Source organism: Dromiciops gliroides, chromosome 2 (assembly GCF_019393635.1).
Source record: "Dromiciops gliroides isolate mDroGli1 chromosome 2, mDroGli1.pri, whole genome shotgun sequence".
Lineage (NCBI taxonomy): Eukaryota > Metazoa > Chordata > Mammalia > Microbiotheria > Microbiotheriidae > Dromiciops > Dromiciops gliroides.
The window spans coordinates 633,320,382-633,329,536 of record NC_057862.1 but is presented as its reverse complement, the minus strand read 5'-3'; the positions used below and the strand labels follow the sequence as shown (position 1 = coordinate 633,329,536).

The 9,155-nt window shown below is 37.3% G+C and overlaps 1 pseudogene; it reads left to right on the top strand.

The window, feature by feature from the left end:
- Positions 1 to 755: 755 nt before the first annotated feature.
- LOC122739440 overlaps positions 756 to 9,155 on the top strand; it is a 29,905-nt pseudogene continuing 21,505 nt past the window's right edge.

Sequence of the window (9,155 nt, the reverse complement as noted above, 5' to 3'; positions counted from 1 at the left end):
ATTTATTTACCCATTCATCCATTCATTTATCTATTTCTATATACATTTAGTTAGCTATCTATCTTTGTTCATTCATTTATCTATTTATTTATCTATCTGTTTATTTATTTACTTTTGCCTGTCTTTTTTGGTGATGGTGAGATATCAGACAGTCTACTGAAATTTCATTTACTTACCAGAAAGAGGGGAAAATACACAATAATAAAAAAAACCAACCACAATAAAACTCTTCTATTCTGAGTCAAGTAGAGAGATAAGCCATTCAGTTCAAGACCTATTGGGCACACTCTCTTTCCTCAAAGACAGCTCCTTGCCATCTGCCCTCTTATTCTCAGTCTGCCATTCTACAGACGTGTTTCCTTATTTACCAGGCTTGTACTACTTAATGGTTTTTCTCACACTAAAACAATCAATTATGGATCCATCATATTTGGTGGCAGCTGCTAATGATGCTGAATGTTTTTATCATTATAGACCACCCAACCCAATCTCCTCTTAATCAATACACAACATAAAAACACCATTGTGGTTCTACGCGTCTGTGAGTTCCCCCTGAAAACCCAGCTCCCCGTTTGGAATGAATTAGCATCTAATCGGCGAGCAATCATGCCTAATAATTTTTAGATTTGTTTGTATTTCAGAGTCACATCTGTCAAAACAGTGTCGATAGAACAATTATAGAGTCTATCCTCATTAGGAGCTGCTCAGTCATAGCAGCATCTTTCCTATTGTTCAGACTGTTGCTGGAGCTTACCATGGGTTCCAGCTCTGGTTTGAGAAGAGGAATAGTGAAGAAAGCTCACACAGAGGCCACACTAGGCAGTCACAAACTCTCTTACACAGATAATGCTCACTATCACCCATCAATTGCCCTGTCAGGTAGGCAGGGCAAATATGGATAGCACCATTTGATTGATGAAGAAATTGAGGACCAAAGAAACAAAATAGCTTAGGATCCTAGGACTTAGAGGTGGAAGAGAAATTTAAAAATCATCTTTTTAAATATAAATATAATCTTTAGGGATCATATATTCCAGCTACTTTTAATCTTACATATGTGTATGTATATATATGTAAATGTATATATACATATATAAGCATCTGTGTCTATACATACACTCATTATATACATGTGTATATTTGTTGTTGTTGTTCAGTCTTTTAAAACTTGTGTCCCTGTGGACCATGGCACACCAATGTTTGTTCATGGGGTCAAAAAAGTAGAATGGTTTGTCATTTCTTTCTTCAATGGATTCAGGCAAACTGAGGTTAAGTGACTTGCCCAAGGTCCCACAGCTAGTAAGTATCTGAAGCCACACTTAAACTCAGGTCTTCCTGACTCCAGGCCAAGTGCTTTATCCACTGAGCCACCTCTCTCTATTTGTATCCATCCATCTATCCATCCAATCATCCATATATACATATATATGCATATGAAGATATATGCATATATTAGTATAGATGCAAATGTGAGCATGTATATACACAATAGGTGCATATGAGCATATGTGTATCTACATGTATGTATATATGCATGTTGCTATGTGTATGCATGTGCGTCTATATAAATATGTGTATATGTAAACTGAGAGTCAATGATGCAAGAAGTTTAAGGATCCCTATTGACAGATAAGGAAACTGAGGGCCAAAAAGGGGAAATGTTTATGTGTTTCAGGGTAAGACAGGTAGTAAGTGAGAAATTAGGAGCTAAAACTAGGTCAGCAGTTTGTCAACATGTATCTACTCAGTATGTACTGTATTCTAGGCACTATGTTAATTATTGAGTATTCAAAGAAAAGCCAGTTCATAATCTCCACCGTTAAGGAGCTTGTATTCTAACAGTGGAGACAATATGCAAACAATTATGCACAGATGAGCTCTATACAGAGTAAATTAGAGGTTATTTCAAAGGAAAAGAACTAACTCCCTTCCCTGATTTTCCATTTGTCTCACTCAGCCCTGATCAATTCTGCTTCACCTGCCCTTCTTCCTAAAAACTCTTCTGAAGGGCGTCTTGAGAGCTTTCAATACTATGTGAGGATGTTGGGAGTCCTTGGCCAGTAGGCCCTGGGAAGTCTGCCTTCTCTCTCTCAGCTATCTCTTTCATTTTTCAAAATAATATTGTCTTATTGAGACCAGAGCCCAGTGGAGAGAACAAAAGTAAGGGTCAGATGAAATAAAAGATTCACACTGAGAAACTAAGGCCTAGAAGAACCTAGGGGTCTTTTCTGAGTCTTCTGGTTTTGAGCCAAAAGTATTTGAATTCACAACTTGCCTTCACTTTTACTTTTCAGAGGATTATTTTAAGCCAAACTGAGGCTGTGTCTATATGCTCCTAAATCATTCAGTGAGTTAAATCAAGAAATCAGTCAAATCAGTCAATTGTTTACCCATAATTACACGTGTCTTATTTTCTCGATGGTGCTATAATCCCCTTGGAGGAAGGGAACCACAGCTTGTACTTTGCATCATCAGTGCTTGGCACATCCATGATAAGGAAGAAAGTATACTTGTCTTGCAGTCAAAAGATCTGGGCTCAAATCCCAGCTTTGCCACTAAACTGGCTGCATGACCTTTGGGCAAGTCTTTCTCCCCCTCTCTGGGACTCATCTGTCAAATGGAGATAATAAGCCTTGTCTTGCTTAACTCTCTGGGTTGTTGGGAGGGTATAATGGGATAATGGATGTAAAAGGCAGTGTAGCTGGAAAACATAAGATAAATGAGAACTGTTATGCATTTTAATGCATAGTATGTGTTCAATAAATGGTGGTTGGCATTTTAACATGGTGCTTTTGGGGAAATAAACAATAACAACACTTAACAGGGGGTCCAAAAAACAATTTTCACATCTTCAATCTGACATTGAGGAGATTTGTGACTTGGGATAAATCACTTCACTTCTCCAAGATTCAATTTCCTCATCTATAAAATGGATCCAAAAATACTTTTACTGCCTACATTACAGTGGGTATTGAGGGGATGTGATAGTGACATGTGAGCATTTTTTTTAATTAAGGTAAATTCTTTGCTAAAATCCTTCATTGCATCATTGTGCAATGATATGTGCCTGAGATATGTGAATGGAGCACAGGGTCTGGTTGGGCCTGCCATCTTGGAAAAATCCTCATGTATGAGTCTTGATAACTCAAAAATTTATCAATTTTCTTCCACCTTCTGAATGATTCCTGAGATTCCACCATTGGAGCTTTAGCTTATTTTCTGTGAAGCTGTAAATGTCTCAGATTAGACTAGAACAGCATACATTTCTATCAGATTCTAAGGCTTGTAATGTGCTTCCCCACATCTTTCTAAAGTGGCTAAGGAAAAGATCGCCAACACTGTTTTACAGATTAGGGTACCAAAGCCTTCCGAAATGAGCTGTCCATTTTGTCATTGTTGTGGGTTCTTTTGTTTCAGATCTTTGATTTCATTGAGATAGGGAGCTCTCAATGAGGGAATCCCCTCTATTAATACCAATAAATAACTCTGCTGCTTCATATAATCTGAAAGATGGGACTATTGGTAATGAAAAGTTAGGTAAATTGTTCAGGGTTACACAGTTCTTGTGGTCAGAGGGGAGGGAGACTTGAATCCAGATCGATTTGAATTCAGGACTATCCCTCCATTTGTTATACCATGGTTCCTCTCAGTCATAGATAATGCTCATATTTACTATAGAAAAAAATGGAAGTGGTCCAGAAAATTAACAATGACTTTGTAAAGAATCTGTGATTTTGGCAATGTGGATGACCTCTTAATGTCAGAATTCCCTTAACAAATGTAGACCACAAACCATCTTATTGGATAAAGCCTAGGAAATTGATCAAGGTACATGAATATGGACTGGAGGCAGACAAAGCCAAGACTTAAATGTGGAGGTGGCATACTTGTGACAACAAGTCACATCAATGTTAAAATCAATCAATAAATCAATAAACTTTTATTAAGCACCTACTACATGCTAGGCATCATGCTAAGCACTGAGGATACAAAAAAAAGGTAAAAGAAAATCCCTCCCCTCAAGGAGCTTACAATCAAATAGAGAAGACCACGTGTAAACACACATATATACAGAGAAAACTATATGAAGGATCAATAAGAAATAATTAACAGAGGGAAGGCACTAGAATTAAGTTGGGGAAAGCTTCTTGTAGAAAGTGGGATTTTAGTTAAGACTTAAGGAAGCCATGCATGTTCATAGCTGAGCAGGGGAGGGAGAACACTGCAGGTATGGGGGACAGCCAGAGAAAATGCCCAGAACTGAGAGGAATGTCTTGTTCATGGAACAGCCAGGAGGCCCATGTTACTGGATTGAAGAGTCCCTATTGGGGAGGAAGGTGTCAGAGGATTGGAAAGACAGGAGGGGCTAAGGTACAAAGGTCTTCAAAAGTCAGAAAACTTTGTATTTGTTTCTTTAGGCAACAGGGAGCCAATGGGGTTGATTGAGTAGAAGGTGACATAGTTGGACTTGCATGTTAGAAAAATCACTTTGGTGGCTGAATGGAGGTTGGACTGGATTGTAGAGAGACTTGAGGAAGGTAGATATAACAACAGGCTATTTCTGTAATCAAGGCCTGAGGTGATTAGGTCCTGCACCAGGGTGGTAGCACTGTCAGAGGGAGAAGGGGGCATATTCAGATATTACAAAGGTAAAATCAACAGACCTTGCCATCAGATTAGACATGGGGGCAGGGTGAGTGAGAGTGAGGAATCCAAGTTGTGACCCTAGCTGATTGGCAGGGTGATGTTGCTCTCAAAAAATAACAGGGGAATGATGGGGGAGAAGTTTGGGGGGAAAGATTCAAATGTAATTGGAGAGCAGACTAGATTTTTTTTATTACCACAACCTGTCAAAACTTTCCAAGACAGAAATTATGCACCAAATATAAAGCAAATTAGGGGCAGCTAGGTGGCACAGTGGATAGAGCACCAGCCTTGGATTCAGGAGGACCTGAGTTCAAATCTGGCCTCAGACACTTGACACTTACTAGCTGTGTGACCCTGGGCAAGTCACTTAACCTCAATTGTCTCATCAAAAAACAAAACAAAAAAAAAACAAATATAAAGCAAATTAAATTGTCTTCACAGTCTAGGAAAGCAAAAGAAGGTTATTTTTTTAATCAAAAAACAAACTCCAAAATTTAATGCTCAGTGGCTTTGAGGTCACTCAGCACCTGTCCCCCACCTTTCACACTACTGGTAGTGAGGTAGAATTAGCACATCCAAGGACATGACACAGGCTTACATCAAAACCCACCCCTGTAGCTCAGGCTCCCCTCCTTCTTTCCAGTGACATGGAAACCTGGGATCCAGGCTAAGGAAGTTTGCTTGGGCCTCAATGGCTAGCTTGGCCACAGCCCTTCTGGAGCAAAAACTTGCTAGAAGCTGAAATCTTAAAATACCAATGCTAGGGAAAGTATCCTCTGCTGGTACTAAGGAAAGCAGACTCTGAACTACTGGTGCTGGGCCAGAGAACCAAGGAACAGAGGGAGCAGGACAGGTCATCAGGAGAGGGCACTGTGCTTGTGGGCAACTATGCAGTACTCCATCAAGTCTGAAGGCAAGCTCATATCATCCAACTCTAGTCATTTCTGACCATGCAAAAGACAATTGGTACAGAGACCTGGGCTTGTGAACCTTAGAATGTCCAATGTGGGAAGAGGCTGACATCTTTGACATCTAGTCCCCGAGAAAACCATAATCAGGGGGAGGGAGTCAGCAAGTGGGTTAAAAGGAAAAGAAAAGGAAAAGACAATTAAAGTTACCAAAAATTTCAGGAAGAAGAAAACTCGAAGATCTGGAACATAAATAGATAAATCAATAAGGAAAAATAGTAACAACAGAAGGAAATATGTGTGTGGGCATGTGTAAGTATATGTGTGAATATATGTGTATATTTATATGCCTATACATACACACATATGTAAATATTCAATATTATCCAATAGATAAATGGTCAAAAGAGATGAATAAACAGTTCTGAAACAAAAAAAATCAAAGCATTCACAACCACATAGATAGGATTGAAATCAGTAACAATGAGAAATGGAAATCAAAATAATCCTGAAGTTTAACCTCACATATTAGAAATAGGCAAGAATGACAAAAAAATTGGCAACACTCGATGTTAGAAGGGTTGTGGAAAGATAGGCAAACTAATAAATTGTTGGTGGAGCTGTGAAATGGCACAACCATTTTGGAAAGCAATTTGGAATTATGTAAATAAAGTAACTAAAATTTCCTTACACTTTGAATCAAAGAATCCATTACTGAACATAGATCTTATGGAAGTCATCAATAAGGAAGAAGTTCTTATGTACTCCAAAGTACTTATGGTAGCCTTTTTTGTGATATTTAAGAATTCTAAACAAAGTACATGCCTATCAATTTAAAAATGGCTAAACAATTGTGATACATGGATATAATGAAATATTGCTATGGTGTAAGAAATGATGCAAGTGATGTATATAGAAAAACACGGAAATTTTTTTATGAATTGATACAGAGTAAGGTAAGCAAAGCCAAGAAAACAATATATACAAAAAACAAATCTATATGAAAGAAAAGAAATCACATGCAAAAAAACAATCAAAAGTAAATGTAATGGGGTCAGCTAGGTGGCACAGTGGATAAAGCACTGGCCCTGGATTCAGGAGAACCTGAGTTCAAATTCGACCTCAGACACTTAATACTTACCAGCTGTGTGATCCTGGGCAAGTCGCTTAACTCCATTGCCCTGCAAAAATAAATAAATAAATAAATAAATGTAATAAAATTATCAAGATCAAACAGGACACAAATGAAGATAGAGGTGGGATGTCCACAGATATTGCACTTGGTAAATGCTTTGGACCTTTTTCAATGTATATATCAATTTAACTTTTTTTCCTCTTTAAAAAATGTAATTTCTCATACTGGATGACTTTCTGGGAAGGGGGTGGGTATGGATACATGGGACACTATGGAGATCTGAGAAACAAAAAATAACAACGTTTTTAAAACCCAAAAATATAATTAGGAATTAAAAAAATACATAGGGGCACCTAGGTGGAGCAGCGGATAAAGCACTGGCCTTGGATTCAGGAGGACCTGAGTTCAAATCCAGCCTCAGACACTTGACACTTACTAGCTGTGTGAATGGGCAAGTCACTTAACCCTCATTGCCCTGCTCAATAAATAAATAAATAGATAGATAGATAGATAGATAGATAGATAGATAGATAGATAGATAAATGAATGATTGAATGAATGAATACATGGATGAATGAATAAATAAATAAATACAATTATAACAATATATAATATACATATATGTATATGTATATATATATATATAAATTTAAATTTACAGTTTTCTAAGTCAACATGAAGCCTGGAGCAATCTCTTTTTATTTGAATTTGACACTATTGATTTGGGCACTGTAGAGAGTCAGAGGATATTCAATATCCTAGAAACTTCACCAGTTGCATCCCTGGCCCTTCTATCTCTCCCTCCCAAACAGCAATCTGTTATTCAACAGAATAGAAACCTCCTGGGGTAACTTCCTTCCCCTAGACAGCACCACCATTGTCTCTGTTCCCTCTGGATATATACCCAAGGTCTCCACCCAGAAGCAGTCAGATCTTTAGTAACATAGAAATTTCATGGTGTCTTATGGTGGGTTTCCTTGGGTGCTGGATGCAGTCCCAGATTTGTTTCCTCCTGTCCTAAATCTCAGTGCAAAAATGGCAACTTACATGTCCTGTATTGTGATATAAAGAGGCAACATTTTATTAGTCTGATGGGGAACCCCCAACATAATAGAGACTCCCCACTCTGATAAGGAATGGCATGGTCCAAATTCTTTCAATGACCATTCTTTATGTAGTGCCTGCCCTAAGATGTCTAGTATTTGAACTCACATCTATTTGTCCTGGTATCAATTATTAATTAATTTATATATATATATATATATATATATATATATATATATATATATATATATATATATATATATATATATATATATATATATATTTTAGTGAGGCAAATGGGGTTAAGTGACTTGCCCTGGTTCACACAGCTAGTAAGTGTCAAGTGTCTGAGGCCAGATTTGAACTCAGGTCCTTCTGATTCCAGGGCTGGTAATCTATCCACTCTGCTATCTAGCTGCTCCCTGGAATCAATCTTCTCTGGCTATAGATGCTTACATTTACAAGCTTAATGAATCAATCCTCCATTATCATATTATATGCCCTCAGACAGCATCTATTCACCTTCCGTTGGGCAAGCAAAAAAGAGAGAAAGAAATAGGGAAAAGTAGAGAACCCCCTTATACCATCCTATGCCATTTATAGCCTCGTTACTTTTTTTTTCTTCTTTTCCCCTTCTCCATGGATTAATCTACTCTTAAAAAGATAAATGTCTACCAAAAAGAAAACACTAATTATCAGACTCAATTTACTCTTGGGTGTGTACTGTGTCTGTCTTGTAGATCTTAGAGGACAGGAATGAGTATGGTAGGGAAAATCACTGGGGGTTGAAGAAAGGAGGGATACAAAAATTGTAAGCATTGGAAACAATTAAAATGTATTCATTAAGCACTCAATTTATATGTGTGTGTACACATACAGATACATGAATATATGTGCACACATATTATACATTTATATATGTGTGTGCATATACTCTTTGTAGATAGATAATGATTAGATAGAGATAGATAGTAGATGATAGATTAGATAGATTAGATAGGTATGTAGATAGATAGGTCAGTAGGTAGGAAGCTAGGTATGTAGATAGATGATAGATAGATAGATAGATAGATAGATAGATGATAGATAGATAGATAGATAGATAGATAGATAGATAGATAGATAGATAGATAGATAGATAGACACATGTATTAAGTACTAACAGAGGGATCAGGAAAGATATCATAAAAAAGATGGAAAGGAAGGGAATAAACATTTATCAAGCATCTACTATTTTTCTGGTACTGTTCTAAGCACTTGACAAATATTAATTCATTTGATGTTGACAACAACCTTGAGAGGTAGCTGCTACTATGATCTAATTTTACAGTTGAGGAAACTGAGGCAAAGAGAGGTTAAGTGACTTTGCAATCACATAGCTAGTGTCAGAAGTTGGATTTAAATTCCACTTTTCTGGACTC